General features: G+C 41.0%; 1 long non-coding RNA gene across 1 annotated transcript in view; it reads left to right on the forward strand.

The window, feature by feature from the left end:
• LOC308609620 overlaps positions 1–14,412 on the forward strand; it is a 310,091-nt gene extending 295,679 nt beyond the window's left edge. The window contains exon 4 of the long non-coding RNA XR_014014324.1: positions 14,307–14,412. This is a non-coding gene — a long non-coding RNA (uncharacterized lncRNA). The remainder of the gene's footprint in view (positions 1–14,306) is intronic.
• The last annotated feature ends 3,277 nt before the right edge of the window (positions 14,413–17,689 follow it).

Here is a 17,689-nt window from a genome sequence, read left to right on the forward strand (position 1 = left end):
TGCGTCCGGAGCCTGTGCTCTGCAACGGGAGAGGCCACAACAGTGAGAGGCCCACATACCTCAAAAAAAAAAAAAAAGAAAACCAAACTATCCAAATAAAAAAACAATTATGAGGAAGTAACAGCAAACCCAGAAAGCGGAAAACTGGAGAGAACAGTGGACAGAAAGTTAAGTAAAAAATAGATAGATGGCCGACTCAGAATTCCTACCTAGGTCGAAGGACACCCTGCAAACCAGAAGCCACAGAAGCACAGGAAGAAGAAGACTTGACCAAAGAAGGAACCTTAGGCTCCAGATCAAAGGGATGCCCCCAGGACCAAGTAAAATCCTGCAAAGACCTCCCGCCGTACGAAGACTGTAAACTGTGCTGGGCACCCCAGACCTCTGACCGAAGGGGAAACATCTCCCAGAAGCTGGAGGGCTCCCCACAACCAGGTGGTTACTCATGAGAGGCACCAGCGCAAGCCCAGGGAAAGACCATCCTCTCCGGATAATAATGTGCTCAGAAAGACCGTGCTTTCCCGAAAATAACGTGCTTAGACATGTAATGCCGACAACCAAGAAATTAACTTAAAAAGGAACTCAGGAAAGGAAATCGGGGTGGAAAAGGGCTGAAGGCAAAGGTGTGCATCGGAATTGCTGTGAACGTGCTTATAGATGGGGGCACATGTTAGAAAAACTAGACGAAAGGATCAGAATAACGTTGACAAGAGCATAACATAGCTTCAGTTATGAAAATAACACACCCAGAAATGAGCCCGTGGAGTCGGGTCAGGGGGTGTAGGTGTGTGCCCGTGTTTGTGGATATTTAAAATATAAAGGCAATATCTCCAATTGCTGAGGGAAGGAAGGAAGCAAAAGATAGATCCCCACTTTACACCACACACCCAAATGATCCAGGGGGGACACGAATCTTATTTAGGAAGGTGTAAAAGAATGATAAGAAAATATAAATGAAGGTTTATTTTGATCTGTGTTAGAGAAAGCTTTTCCACTCACGGTAAAGTTAGTGTGTGCTTGAAAGAATTTTGAGTATAAAACTAAGGAGATAAAAAGCAAAGAAATGTGATTATCACAACATGTATCCGAGAGAAAAGGTTACAATTCTTCATCTATCGATTGCTCCTGTAAATCAATAAACAACAGCAACAAAGATGCTCACATAAAAGAAAGATTAAGGACTTCCCTGATGGTCCAGTGGGTGAGACTCCACGCTCCCAATGCAGGGGGCCGGGGTTCGATCCCTGGTCGGGGAACTAGATCCCACCTGCCACAATGAAGAAGTGTGCAGGCTGCAACTAAAGATCCCACGTGACACAACTAAGACCCGGCGCAGCCAAAATAAATAAATAAATAAATGTTAAAAATAAGTAAAGCCTTTAAAGAGAAGATTAAATATGTGAAGCCTGTTCAGAAAGGAAAATAAATAAATAAGACAAAATATTTAATGTCATTAGAAGTCAAAGGTAGATAAACTAGAACTATAATTCTAAGTAATTTTTGCCTACAAAATTGTTAAACATTTAAAATATGTAATGGCCAAAATTTGTGAGTGGGGCTCGTTTTTTACATATAATATCCAATACTTCTACCTCACGACCTTTATCATAATTTGTAATAACATAGTTACATACCAGATTCGATGTTTTTTTTTTGTTTATTTGGTTGGTTGGTTTGTCTTTTTAAGTTTAAAAACTCTCTGTACAATTTTTATAGGTTACACTCTATTTACAGTGATTACAAAGTGTTGGCTCTATCACCCGTGTTCTGCTAAACATCCTTGTAGCCTGTCTTACACCCAATAGTTGGTACCCCCCAGCCCCTCACCCCAAACTACCCCTACCGCACTCTCCCCACTGGTCACCACTAGTTTACTCTCTATATCTGGGAGCCTGCTTCTTTTTTGTTGTTGTTGTTATATTCACTAGATTGTTGTATTTTTTTAGATTCCACATATAAGTGAGATCATACAGTCTTCATCTTTCTCTGTCTGACTTGTTTCACTCAGTATGATCGTCTTTAGGTCCATCCATGTTGCTGCAAATGGCATTATTTCCTTCTTTTTTAGGGCTGAGTAATATTCCATTGTATACATGGACCACATCTTCTTTATCCATGCATCTGTCGATGGACATTTAGGTTGTTTCCATGTCTTGGCTGTTGTGAATAGTGCTGCTGTGAGCATAGGGGTGCACGTATCTTTTCTAATTAGGGTTTTCCTTTCTTTTCAGATATATACCCAGGAGAGGTATATACTGGCAGTTCATAATGGGTTTGTTTTTAAAATTTAAGTCTCTCTCACTAAAAGATCAGTATCAGGAAGGTGAGATTCATATTTTTTTCTACTGTATATTCCTGAAACACAGGAGGACTTAGTCAATATTAATCCAAAGGATGAGTGAGTGTTGAAAGACTCTCGGTCCCTGCTCAGGGTCCTATAAACACACTCCTTCCTGGATGGCATTGTGGAAGTATGTGCCCATGTTTCATAAAATGTACCTCCTCACTGAATCAGTGATTCCAAGCCCACTCGTTTATCTCAAAGAAAAGCAGTCTTATCTTTCACTCTGATTGAATGGGCATCTATATTTACCTCACTTTCCTGGGAAAAGGTCTCTAAATGAAAATAAGTGATAGGAAGAGGATAATAAATCCATTATACTGTGGAAAAGAGGAAAAAGTGAATGGTAGCACTGAAGAATCTGAGGAAGGTGCAGGCACTCGGGCACCAGAGGGAAAGGAAAGCAGAAAAGAACCCCAGATTGGCTCAGGGTGGAAGGGAGCGGACAGGAGACCACGCCAGCCCTTGCAGGGAGAAGGAACGGAGCAAAAACTAAACGATAGAGCAAGACGGTCCACAGAAAAACTGGCCCAGCCCTGCAACTCTTCTTCCTCCGCTTCTTGGAACAGCCAGCTGCAGCGTTAGTCCACAGGCTAAAGCCCTAAGACCACATCCATCAATGAAGACAGGGTGCCGCCTGTGTTAGAAGTGGACCAGGGCAGGGTGGAGGCTTCAGATCGGCCCTCTCCAGGGTCAGTGATTCCTAGCATCAGTTATCCAGGAGTTTTCAGCCAGCCTGCCAAGACCCACCCACAAACCCACAGGGGAGCGGCTACCCTGTCGGTGAACCTATTGACCAGTAAACCTGCTTCAGGTACCTTCACCTGCTGGGATTTTTTGTGTCATTTCCCAGGTGGCTAGGCTCCTGCATTCCCCCACCCCCACCCCGCCAAGCTAAAATCAGAGATCAGTTAATTTAAAAAAAATCAGAGATCAATCGTATGAAGAAGAAAGAGGAGGAGGAAGAGATGGAGGAAAAGCAAGAATTTTAAGAGAAAGAAGAAAAAGAAGAAAGAAGGCGGGAGGTAGGAGGGAGAGGAGGGGAGAAGAGGAAAGAATAGGAGGGGGAGGAGATGTATCTGAAGTCGTTGCAGGAGACCCTTAGTGCTGGGGCCAGAATGCATCTTCTGGTCCCCACTCCATGGAGAGAAGCCATCCACCCGCTCTGTGCATCCAATGCAAAAAGGATGTGCACCAGGCTGCCAACGATTCTCTCAACCTCCTGCTCCCACTTTTTTGGGGGAATCACTGGATCTTGTAGTGGGATTCAGACTTCTGCCTGCACCACAAGGGTTTTCTCTTGGCCTGACTGATACAGTCCAGCCACAGTTGATCCAACAAGACCTTCAACCGTAAAGATGCCCTGACCACTGGGAGACACAGACAACATGAAGGAAAGTCACAGCGAGCAGACCAAGATGTAAGGCTCTGCGGGGGGATGTCTGATGTGGAAATTAATCACGAGTGTAGCAAAATCAAGTCTAAGGACCATGATGCAGGTATGGGGGAAATGCAAGGCCATCTTTCTAAGCTTTGGGGAAAGGAGCATAGAGGGCGTGAAATCTGACCTTATTTTACAAGATAAGTAGAATCTGGGTAGAGAAGAAAGGTAGAAGGAAGGTGGCTTTTATTGTTTGTTTTGTTTTGTTTTATTGAACTATAGCTGATTGAGAGGGCGGGTGCTTTTACTCAAAGGGTTGACCTCTACCCACTGCAAGAGCACCTCCTAATACTTATTAGAGATGCAGTTTCTCAGGATCCATCCCAGACGTGCTGACCCAGAAACCTCAGAGAACGGACCCATTTATCTGTTCGGAGAAGTCTTCTAAGTGGTCCTATCTCATTCAAGTTGGAGAATCCCTCCTCTAGGCAAACCGACCATCATATGTGAAAGCAGAGGGGCATGGGGGAATAAACGAACGTGATATGTCTAGGGAGACACTAGGATTCTGAATTGAGTCCAAGATGTGATGCTTGCGAAATAATTTCTCCCCACCCCCCTCCTCTCTGAGAGGCTCTCTAAGACCAGCAGGGAAGCCCAGGGTTTTCTTGAGAAGAGCTAGTGGCAGGGCATGTGAAGATGTATCAGCTGGAAAGAGCTTCTTTCCTGAATTATCTGATAAAACTTCATGAGGATGTCTGCCTGGAATGCAGATGCAATCCTGGAGGTGAAGCAGCCATTGTATGATCATGAAGAAGAAAACCAAACTCAAAGGTTGGAGTGGCAGGAAGATAGAATTAACCTGGGTCCTTAACATCTATGTTGAACCTTAGACTGCCTACCTACCTACTTTTTGTTATTTGGCAAACATAAGTGTTTTCCGGTTAAATCACTTTAGTCTGGCTTTCCTCTGGAAGGCAGACTAATACAACATTAGCTGATACAAAAGGTGTTTCAGAATATAGTAAAACAAATAAATGAACAAAACATTGAAAATAAATCAGAACCATTTGTTCATTAGGCAAAGACTCTTACTAAAAAGAAGAAAAGAGAAAGGAGATTCTATCCCAGTATACAAGCTTCAGAGGTGCTGCAAACACCACCTGGGGTAAATTTTTGTTAATAATATAGGTTTCTCTTTGTACAGACGGAAAGGACCAGTGACATATGGTGTGAGCTACTGCTTCAGAGACCCATAGAGGTAACTCCCCCAATAACTTTTCTAGGTCATTACTAACCCAACATGAAAAAGGTGAGAATATCACAGTACATGCATCGGTCAGCTAAATATTTGCTTTACAATATCCAATGCTGAAGTTAAATTTACCATGGGTCATTTGTAATACAGTAAGTCTTACCTGACGCACTTAGAAAGGAAAAGAAACACACAATAGAAATATGGGGATAGTTAAATCCTAGGCAAAGAACAGACCTCCCTCTTGGCTCTAAGGTGATGGGTAACTCTTGGAGTTGGAAAGTGTCACGATGTTTCCTAACAGCGCATTACAATATGACAGCAAAGGGCGAATGGAAGTCTGAAGGGCCAGCAGGAAAGAAACCAGATCTAACATGTTTTTTTTTTTTAATTTAAAACTTGTACACTGTCATTTGCAAGATACACTGAAGGATTATTTCCTCTTCAGCTGAGAGGTATCATAAAATAGAGCCCGTGTATGTGTGGTAGAAACTACATGGTATGAACCCTGTATGTTTTTTCTCTGTGAGCTTAACTTACTGTCTGTTGATGCGGGTTATCAGGAGGGAAATTCTCTTTCCCCTGAAGTTTTAATGCAGAGCAAATTGATTTAAATTGCAGCCAGTGATTGGTTTTAGATAGGGATGATTAAATCTGAACGCAGTTCTGGGTCTGAGCTCTGTCATTTCTGTTGTGAAACAGCAAATGTAATATTTGCTTAGATGCTTCTCTTAGTTGGTTCCATAAAGAGGTAGGGGACTGGATTCTTTCATGGCCTTGGTGGCAGGGAACGCTCGCTCCGTTTTGAGAATTTCTCTTTAAAATATGGTTTGGGGTCAGCAAACGTTGGTGAATGTCCAGCTAATCCACACTTTCTCCACATTTGTTATTGCCAGTCTTTCCAAGTTTCAGTAATTTAGTCATTCTGGTATGTACTGGTTTTAATTTTAATTTCCCTGAGACTAACCAAGTTGAGTACCCTTTAAAAATATATATATGTGTGTGTGTATATAAATATATATTTGAGAAACATACAACATGAAAATCACAGTGAGCAAAAACGAAAAGATATATGTATATATAATATGAACATTTGTATCTTAGACATCATATATAATATATAAAAATAAATCAACATATTTGTAATATATAAACATTTATATTTAAAATATTGTGTGCGTGTGTGTGTGTGTGTGTGTGTGTGTATTTGGCCATTTAGGTATCATTTCCTTTTTTTTTTCTGGTATCTGTCTTAGATTTTTTTTTTTTTCTTTCTTTTTTTTTGCGGTATGCGGGCCTCTCACTGTTGTGGCCTCTCCCGTTGCGGAGCACAGGCTCCGGACGCGCAGGCCCAGCGGCCATGGCTCACGGGCCCAGCCGCTCCGCGGCATATGGGATCCTCCCAGACCGGGGCACGAACCCGTATCCCCTGCATCGGCAGGCGGACTCTCAACCACTGCGCCACCAGGGAGGCCCTGTCTTAGATTTTTAATCTATAAAAATCCCAAGGCATCCAATAAATGCCTTCTTTTTTCTTCTCCCCTTATTGCGTGCATTCTTTTTACCCCAAGTATTTATAAATAAAATAATTTTACAAGTAAGATTGAAAAGCAGGTTTAGCAGAGAAAACTGTTTCCTCTTGGAGTTTTCCCCCTGCCAGTATACCACACAGACCTGCATGAACCTGTGACTTTGAATGGGGAGAGAATTGTGTGTGACCACTGTGACTTGCGATACAACCCAGTTTTGGAAATGAAGGTCCTGTCTTGGCTCTATTTATTATACAGCACAACTCTGGGCATGTTGTTCACACTCTCCACACCTTGTTTTCTTTACCCATAAAATGATCCAATCAGTTACTTGAGGATTGAATGAAGCAGAATCTGTATTTCTCATAATTTGTGTATTAACTTACTTAATAGAATCTCACAGATGTCGAGGTGTTATTACATCTTATCCCCAGCTACCTGGACTCATATATGAGTTTCTTTGACTACAGGCTGGACTCATATCTGGGGTTTCTTTAATTAAAGTCTGGTTAACAGAGTAAAGGAAGAAGTCAAAAACCTGCTTCAATGCATTTTTGAGTAGTTACTTGTATTTCACAGATTTTGCCAATTTTGAGGATAAAAGTTCCCTATTTAGATAAATAATACTAGTCATGATGCCTTGATCACTGTGTTAGGACTTACTCCATGGGACATGAAACTGCAAAAGGAAACAATAAATAACCCCAGGGAAGCTGGCCACGTTCTTTGAATCGCTGAAAGCAGAGAACACCTCAGAATATAGATAGAAATATTTCTGTATATGTTGAAAGTCATCATTAGAAACATCTGTTTGGTCTGGTCCCCTAGAGGCTTATGAAGAATACCAGTAATAATAATGCTCATTAGCAGAACATTATTTCTCTTTATTCGATCTGTCACTTAATCCAATTAAAATGTGCTTGGAGACATCTCAGGAGGAAAGATTTCAATTGTACCCATCTAGTTTCAAAGGCAAGCAGATTTAATAAAGTTCCGTATTTTAAGAAAACCCCAGTAACATCCCAGAAGATGCTCTTTTTTAAAAAAATTATTTTATTGAAGCATAGTTGATTTACAATGTCATGTTAATTTCTGCTGTACAGCAAAGTGCCTCAGTTATACATATGCATACATTTTTTTCATGTTCTTTTCCATTATGGTTTATCACAGGATATTGAATATAGTCTTCTGTGCTGTACAGTAGGATCTTGTTGTTTATCCATTCTATATGTAATATGTAATTCTCTATATAATCGTTTGCATCTGCTAATCCCAAATGCAAATGGCGTTATTTCCTTCTTTTGTAAGGCTGAGTAATATTCCATTGTATATATGTCCTATATCTTCTTTATCCAGTCCTCTGTCAATGGACACTTAGGTTGCTTCCATGTCCTAGCTATTGTAAAGAGTGCTGCTATGAATATTGGGGTGCATGTGTCTTTTCGAGTTAGAGTTTTTTCTGGATATACGCCCAGGTGTGGGATGGCTGGATCATATGGTAGCTCTATCTTTAGTTTTTTAAGGGACCCCCATACTGTTCTCCATAGCAGCTACCCCAATTTACATGCCCACCAACAGTGCAGGAGGGTTCCCTTTTCTCCACACCCTCTCCAGCATTTGTTATTTGTAGACATTTTAATGATGGCCATTCTGACTGGTGTGACGTGATACCTTATTGTAGTTTTGATTTGTATTTCTGAGAAGATGCTCTTGATTTCTAGATTGGGCATTTCTTGTGGGTGTGCTGGAGGAAGCAGCAGGTGGGACTTTCCAAGGTTAGAACCCCAAAGTTCAGGGGTGCAATGGAACGGTCATTTCCAAAGACCCACCCATCTTGCTCCTGTAACGTTATCACTCAATTTGGTGGTAAATAAGAGCCATAACAACAGAGAGAACCTTGGAGGAATTCACCCAAAAAAATATAGCTTGTCTCAAAAATATTTTTTCAAATAATAGAGTAAAAAAAGCATCTAGCAATGTGGGTACAGAGCGTGGGATCATTGTTTTTCCGTTTCCTCCGTGATCTTCTTTCAGCTGTTTTCAAATGAAATTTTTATGCCAGAAACTAGTTTGCTCTCATGAAAGCAAACTTTTGTAGGTAAAAATACAGCACAATTTCTTCTCCAGAATTACCTTTAAAAGCTAAAGCCAGAGTTATATAAAGCAAACGATTGCCTGGTAAACTTGAATAATGCATAATAGTACCCTTTAGGGATGTATCCCATCTTTTATTTCTGTGTTTTCACAGGAATGTAAAGAGCATTTTAATTTTTAATTGAAGACTTTCTCTAGTGTGTCAAGGGCGAAACTAGATAACGATAATCAGACCTATTCAGTGTTGGACGCAGAATCCACGTTATTAGTCCAAGCTTTCCATGTCCTTAATCTGTTATCCCTGTGTGATTCTCACCACTGCCTTATGTAGGAATCAGTTACCATTAGTGGAGTTGGAATCTAAAGAAACATGTATCTGCCAGTTCAGGACCATCATCCGTTTGCTTTGTTCTGTTGCGTTTTCAGAAGGAGGCCCGTTAAGACAGTCAGGAGTTACTTGATGGTGATAAAAGCAGGTATCTAGACTTCTGTTTTTGCACGAAACAACTCCATATGCCAACCGAAGTTTGCCTCCATGCCACTGCCCTGTGTAATCAGATCCTTTTTAACCTCGTGCATTAAATATTGGAGCAAAGAAGGCCCCGTGGTGACCTCCATCATGTAATAGATCAAGGAGAAAATGCATTGCAGGAGACATTATGGACTTTGCCTTAATGGCTTGCCCAGGTAATGCTTATTGTAGATGAACATATTTGGTGTGGTCTCATGTAACGACAGGTAGACGGCTCTGATAGGGGAGAACAGGCCACTTGCTGGATGTGTGCATTTAGCCCAGCCCTTCAACTTCTGCAGATGTTGACTCCACAATTGTGAACTGGTGCTAAGTCCTTGGGGAGATGTTGCAGTTAAATAAAGCAGCAACGTGTGAGCATGCTGGGCGCACTGTGACACTTTCTGCACACCTCGCTGGCTTCACCATTTATTGGACCCTCTTGCTCTCATAGCATTTTCTACTTTCTGCATCCGATACGTGGAACTAGACTATTTTAATCTATCGCCCCAGTTCTCGGACTCGGCGCTCAGAGGAAAGGCTGATCTCATTCCTGTACTCCTGGAATTAGATAACGTTCCTCTCTCCCCATAAGCACCTGCTGAGTGAACAGATGAAGGATTGCGTGACAAATGACCGCCTGATCGAATGAGCAGAAAGGATGAATAAACCCTGTATGTTTCATAAGAATATGGTGCCACAAGTGTAGAGTTTTGGGGAGAAGAACACATACATCTGCTTTATTGCACTTACTTTCAGTTGCTTGTTGTCTAGACCACTAAACTAAGGCTATCCTAAGACTCTTCATTGAAATTTCACTCTTCATACTGTTGCTAAGGAAGAATGATCTCTGGGTCTGAATTGCAGTGATCCCTATTAAATATTCATCTGAGCCATATTTTCCCACATTATTATTTTTTATTGGTTTGTATGGCTGTGTCTTTAATGACTGGTGTCTCTCCACTGGGGTATAAGTTCAGTGGGTGTTTCAGGCATGCTCCTACTCTATCCCCAGGATGTAATACAGCATGTGGAACGTGGGACCACTATGATTAATTTATATTTTGTATTAGAAAAGTCCGTAAAGCTTTTTTTTTTTAATTCTCAATAAAAATAATTCTAAAAGCAAAAATTCTGAATTTAGTATGTTCCTTGTTGAAAAGTGAAAATGTGGGACTAGGGTAGCTCTACTACTGGTCACTCAAAAGTGATTATAAATACTATGCTTTTCCAATGAATTATAGTTGATTCGTTCTTTATATTTTTTCAACATTTTTCTTCTGGTGTGTTTAAATGAGGTGATCATTGGGAATAATTAGTATTCTTTGTCATTTTGTGAAGGAGGAGCTCAGTTTAATATTTCAGAGTCTGCTTCACCAGAAACATTTAAAGGAAAATGTGATCAAACATTGTGGGGGGAGGGAAAGGCGGAATGGCAGGAATGTGCAAATAAAACTCTCATAACTCTAATGATTCAATTTCGTTGAGTTCCGATCAATTAAAAGTTAGGCTTTTGTCTCCAAATTTCCAAAGTGCTGAAATAAATTTGGTCAAAACATGTTTGGGGGTTTCCCACCCTTTCCATTCAGATGAAGTATAATGAATTTTATGTGTTTAAAAGCCCTCAATAAAAATAAAAATAAAAATAAAAATAATCTTAGAGAACTAGGAAGAAGAAAAAGCCCAAATGGCTTTATAAATGAGCAAAGTGAGATTAAAGGTAATCTCTGGGCTCTGAGAGGTGAGAAGTGGGTTTTGTCTTGTTCTTTTTCTAGTGCCCAGTGTCCGCCACTCAGGTGAGCCAATGGCTGGATGTTAAATCAACTCACCCAACACAGTGGAGATCACTCAACACGATTCCATTCTGAATCCCAGGACCCTCACATCAGGGTCTCTCCCCAGCCCTGGCACCTATATTCTTTATACCGAAGAATAAATGCCTTGTAGTACTGTTGAATTTCAAAATTATGATGAGTGTCAAAACTCATTCCATAAAATGCAAGAATGGCTCCGTATCTGTGAATGCCATGCACCATGATAATAAATCACAGAGGACGTAAGCCATGGGATCGGTATGTGCCAAAACCAATCTGATAAAATTCAGTGTCTCCTCCGGGTAAAATGTGTAATGAAAAAGGACTGATAATTTTATTATGAAAAAATAGTATTTTCAGCTGTGAACCAGCACTTTAATTCATGTGGAAACATTAAAGAGATCCCTATTAAAGTTGGTGTAAGATAAGGATGCCCAATTTGTTATGATTTAACATTGTTGTGAAATTACTGCACAATTCAGTTAGACAAAAGAGAGAAATAGGGAATACAAATTAGGAAGGAGGAAATGCAGTAATTTGCAGATGGGAGTGTATATGTGGAAAACATTGATGTAATCTAAAAAGCTGTTGGAAACAAGAAGAAAATTCAGTAATTTTATTCAGTACTATATATATGATCTATAACACATAATATATGCTCTTGCTTTTTAAGAAATGTTTTTATATTCCTCACAGTTTTTCCATGGGAACTTAATACATATGCACTTGTAGACTGTAATAGTATGTATCAAAGCATGGTGTTAAACAATATTAATAAAAGTTCAGTAGAGATGTGTGATTAGACAGATCAATAGAAGAATAGAGAATCCTAAAATTGCCCCCAGTACATACTAAAATTTTATTTTTAATACAGATGGCAATTCAGACCAAGCCAGGACACCTAAAACAATCACCCACCCCTTATGTATCAATACATTGTGTCAAATAGCTAAAAATTTGTGAGGGTGGGGGGATGTACGTTTACCCCTTCCAACAAAGGAAATAGTAGTACACAAACCAAAGATTTAAACATAAAAGGGGTATGTTTTTAACATATTTTTTAATATTTTATTGAAATATTTTAATATTAAAAAAATAATCTTAGGGCCTCCCTGGTGGCGCAGTGGTTGAGAGTCCGCCTGCCGATGCAGGGGATACGGGTTCGTGCCCCGGTCTGGGAGGATCCCATATGCCGCGGAGCGGCTGGGCCCGTGAGCCATGGCCGCTGAGCCTGCGCATCCGGAGCCTGTGCCCCGCAACGGGAGAGGCCACAACAGTGAGAGGCCCGCGTACCGCAAAAAAAAAAAAAAAAAAAAAAAAAAAAAAAATAATAATCTTAGAGTACCAGAGGCATTTCTAAGGAAAGCAAAAATCCAGACACTGTAACAAAGAAATTGATAAATTTGATAATATAAACTGAAAAACAAAGCCCAACAATTCCTGCATAAATAGCAAGAAACATCAAAAGTATAAAATCATGCAAAATATTATGTACAAAGCCACGTTTGCCTGCTATTGACAGCTTTTACAATTTAATGAAAGACCAAGATCCCAGCAGAAAGAGTGGACCAAGGACGTGAACAGATATCTCATGGAAGAATAAATACTATTTGCTTATAAACATAAGAAAAACTGTCCAACCACATTCATAATATTAACAGGATAATTACAACAATTAGATATAGATATATAGATATATTTTTTACTCTGCTGTTTTGAGAAAGCTCAAAATATTTGAAAATACATATAGTATTGGCAAAGATGCAGGGAAACGGAAGCTATTGGTAGGAACATAAAATGACGTGATCTCTTTGGAAAGAAATGTGATCCAGCAATTCCAAATCTAGATATTTATGCTACCCATATATTCAAATATGTGCATAGCTCAACAAATAAAAAGGCTCATTTTGGCATGATTTATAAAACAAAGGACTTGAAACCACCCAGGTGGACATAATTGAAGATTAGTAAAATAAAGTATGATACCTCCACAAAAAAGATTACTATGATGCAATGATATATGTATGATGAAATGGAAAGTTTTCCCAGATAAACTGTTTAGAGAGAAAATGAAGTACACAAGAATGTGTATAATATCCTCCACTTGTGGAAAAATAATATGTATATACATATATATGCATACTTAAGTATATAAATATACACACCTGTACACTGATTGTTGGTCTGGGTTTTGACCATGTTTTATTCTTTGCATATCCCTTTTTTCTTCTGAGACTTTTTCTAACATGCGTATGCATTACTTTTATTTTAAATTAAAACCAAGTTAAAGTTAAAAACAAATGAAGGCAGAAAGATGAAATAAGAGTCATCCACATCACCTTACTTCCTGAATTGTTCTTTTCCTCACAGTGTGACCCAATACCGTTCTCTTTTTAGAGCCAAATGAAAGCCGACAGCCCCTGGGATCTTTTCCCAAATAAATACCGATTAGTTACCCAGCTATAAGCTACAATTAATCTCACTTTTGTCCAGAGTGAATTCATAATTTAATATTTCTTTGACAAGGCAGGAGATGTATTAGGAATTTGCTGTCATTGCTGTCAATGATTGTGGTGCCTTAGACGCACTTAAGTCTAGGTTGAAAATGTAAAAAGAGCGTCTTTTGAGAGAATGCTCATACAAACATCACTTCATAATATTATTCTATAGCTTTTTATATTTCCATTGATATTACATTTTTGCTTTACAATCACTTACCCATCACATTACCATTCCATTAAGGATACGACTCCGTCATCTGTTCTATCATATATCTGTCTATCATCTATCTATGTATCTATCTATGTATCTATCTATCTATCTATCATTTATATTCTATCTATAATCTATCACCTATCTACCTACCATCTATTCTATGTATCTATCATCTGTCATCTACCTGTGTATATAAATCATCTATTATGTATCTACCAATCATATCTATCTATCCATCCATCTGTCCTTTTTTTTTTTTTTTGCGGTACGCGGGCCTCTCACTGTTGTGGCCTCTCCCGTGGCGGAGCACAGGCTCCGGACGCGCAGGCTCAGCGGCCATGGCTCATGGGCCCAGCTGCTCCGCGGCATGTGGGATCTTCCCAGACCGGGGCACGAACCCGCGTCCCCTGCATCAGCAGGCGGACTCTCAACCACTGCGCCACCAGGGAAGCTCCATCTGTCCATTTTCTTTCTATCTATCTATCTTATCATCTATCTTGTATCTATGTATGTATCTATGTATCTATATCTAACTATACTCAATCTATACCATGCAATACTTGGATGTGTAATAGTTAATAGCCTACTACCTAATGTTTTTAAAACCACATTTTTGGTAATAATGGTTCCCTAAATCTCATAATGAAATTCTGTGCTGGTTTGCAGGAATTTTCCAAGCCATAAAGAGATGACATCTGACTGCTCTGAGTTCTGTGAAGAGTGATGTGGAGACACACGGCATGACGTGACTGTTACTACAGCCCAGCTTGTCCACCAGGTACGTCCACTCGCGCACCTTTACCAGCCTGTCGCTTGGAAACATTGCTTCCTGCCTACTCTGTCCTCTGAATACAGAGCTTGACGACAGAGCATTAAATGTGTGTGGCTCCGTAGCATGGCTGGTGAATGAGAGGCTAAAGAATTAAGCTGCCTGGCATCTCAGGGCGGGAGCATCCGTTGCAGTCCACGTGCGGGCGGCCTCTTCGGCGACAGTGGTTCCCGCTGGAGTGGTTCTCAGAGCTCAGTGGCCTCTGTTGATTCTGCTAAGTAAGTGGCCAACAGGAGACTAAGAACGTGGTTGAGGAGGGGCTAGGATGGGACCAGGCTCCACTGGATTTAGGTCACTTGTCACAAGCAGAGATCAGGTCACACGTTTCCCTGTGTTTGTTTAGATGACAGACGGTCAGCTCATCCAGGCCTGGCTGGACTTGGAGGGTGCAGAAACAGATCTGGACAAACCTTTGGTGAGGGCGGAGTAGGTGGCCTGGCTGTCAGAGATGGTGAGAGGAAGCAGGCAAGGGCATCACAGCTATAGATGGAGGAGGGCGGTAGGTCCCAGACTGCAGGGGAGAGTCGGGCTGAGGAGCTGGGCTACTCCCTCCTTCCCTCCTTCCTTCCTCTCTCTCTCTTTCTCTCTCTCTCTCTCTCGTTCTCTCTTTCTTACCTGCTTGCTCATTTTTCTCCTTATCATTTGTTTGTCCTTCTGGGACTTTGCAAAGTAACCAAGAGCTGCTTCTTAGGAACATCCTCTGGTCGTAGGACACAGCAGTAGGGAGACAGACTGATGGACAGGTTTCAGCTGCAAAACTCTTTCTGAGACAGAAGGGAGGGCTGTTCAGCCAGGAGCAGTAACTTGTAGAAACTCGTGAAAGGAATAAAACATTCTCCCAGGAAACCCGGAGATCTTTAGCCCAGACACAAAGGCAAGACTGGAGTCTTAGGGGGTAGCCTGAATACCCGCGTGAGAATACACCAAGTTGCCTGGCTTGCTCGGCTGAAATCTGTTTCTTAATTTAACCCCTCTCCACAGTACACTGCCCCTGCAACCCAACAGGGTGTCTGCACGGCAACATGCAGCTTCTGAAAAGCATCACCCGGCTTGTATAACATCTCCTGAAAGCTGTTTACATCTTACGCTTCTTGAAGTTAAAAAATAAAGAAAATTAAATGTGAATGAAAGAGATCATTGCCAGACATCCAAAGATTGACAGAAACCAACTCTTTTATTGCGAAATAATAGGAGAAAAAAACATTTGCTTAGGCCCTTGCTTTTGTGCCTGACACACATTCGGAAAGTGGTGTCTGAGGTCAGTGTGTGCACTTCCCAGGCTGCCAATCACATTTAAAACCACGACAATATGGCCTGTGTTTAATTTCCCCGTCCTGCTGAGTTAGATCTCAGCCTCACTACCTGCTCACGTCTCAAAAGATGCTGCTCCTTTTTTTTTTTTTTTTTTTTGACTCACTGAGTTTGCGTTTGCTTCCCTCTTTTAACCTCTTTCATCTGGTACCTCCAGTCCCTCAAGGCCCACATCCAAGGCACCAACTTTCTGAAGATGCTCAAGCTTCCGGAGGGTTAGTTAGTTCCTTCTCCTGGCTACGCGGAGCCTGGGGTCACCCTGTTGTTAAGTCAGACAGATTTGTAGTGTGTAGGGTTACTTCCTGTACCAGGCTTCAAGCATCCTCTGAGATTCTATTTTATTTTATTTATTGTGTTTACCTTTGTGCACTCAGGTCCTGGCACATGATTGGGGTTTTTTAAAGGTTCATTAAAACAAGGCAACTTAATTAATGTGTACAAAAATGTTTTAAACATTCTAGGCACTGCAAGAATCCCATCTACATGTTAGATTTATTACAAGTGACTGTGTTTGTCAAGGGTTATGTGACTATGTCAGTTCTGTTCTGGTGTTTCTTCCACTGTAAGTTAGATTTAGGGAGATTGGAGTCCAACAGTTTCTCAACCTTGGACTGAAAAAAAATTTTTTTGGCAGAATTCTATGTCCTTTTTTTTTCTTTCTACTATCTCACTATGTTTATTATTTTTTATATATATTCTTGGTTGTGGAGCCATCGTATGCATTGTAGGATGAAAAGCAGCATCCCTGGTCTGTGTGCATCAGATGCCAGTAGTACTACAATTCCCCCTGGTTGTGACACCCAAAAATGCCTCCAGATGTTGCCAAGTGCTCCGTGGGGGGGCCAGACAAACTCACCCCAAGGTTGAGAATCATTGGCGTTCCCTATATTTTGTTTTCCTTGTTTGTTATTGTTTTTTAAAGAGTACCTGAAGGGGACCATTACAAAAGGAAAAACAGCATCTATCATGGAATGATTCAAGTAGGTGTGGTTTATTTGTTAGACATTGTTGAAGCCAGATAAAGCTCATCTTTCTCCTCTAAGGAGGAGAGAGAAAGAAAGAGAGTTAAACAGAGGCACTTGCAACCCAAGGGGCCATACTTGGGGTGCAGATTCAGAACAGGGCACACGTCGTCGAAAAGTGTGCTGTGGGGTGAAAAGCTGTGGACGGGAGCCAGTTAGGTGCTCTTTCTTCTCTGAGCACGGCCCACCGTGGACAAGTCTCTCCTGCCTTATCCAGTAATCCTTCTTGGGCCTGGATCCTGTCTGCTTTCTAGCGCAATCACAGGCTTGAACTTGACTCGAATGAACAGTCTGAAAAGCCACATTCGGTCTCCTTGGAATGAAAGGCATTTCTAATGGGCAACCACAGAATATTTTTCTCTGCAGTCACCACTCACAAGCTTAACATTCTTTTTTTTTTTTTTTTTTTTTTGTGGTACGCGGGCCTCTCACTGTTGTGGCCTCTCCCATTGAGGAGCACAGGCTCCGGACGTGCAGGCTCAGCGGCCATGGCTCACGGGCCCAGCCGCTCCGCGGCATGTGGGATCTTCCCAGACCGGGGCACGAACCCATGTCCCCTGCATCGGCAGGCGGACTCTCAACCACTGCGCCACCAGGGAAGCCCACAAGCTTAACATTCTTGACTTGGGGGTTCATGATTAATTACCTGCTCAGAGCTACTTAGGTCTTGTCATTAATAGAAAGTCAGCAACAGGGAAAAGGAAAGAAATGCTGGAGTCTTGTCTCCATCTCTACTGAGAGATGACGAAACTATATATAAACATTTCAAATTTGTTCAGGAATGAAAAGCAAAGGTTGTTACATTAATCTGAGTTCTCCAGAGGAACAGAGACAATAGGACATATAGAGATCTAGCTATCCCTAGATAGCTAGATCTCTATATATTT

Source organism: Mesoplodon bidens, assembly GCF_964165515.1.
Source record: "Mesoplodon bidens genome assembly, chromosome: Y".
Lineage (NCBI taxonomy): Eukaryota > Metazoa > Chordata > Mammalia > Artiodactyla > Ziphiidae > Mesoplodon > Mesoplodon bidens.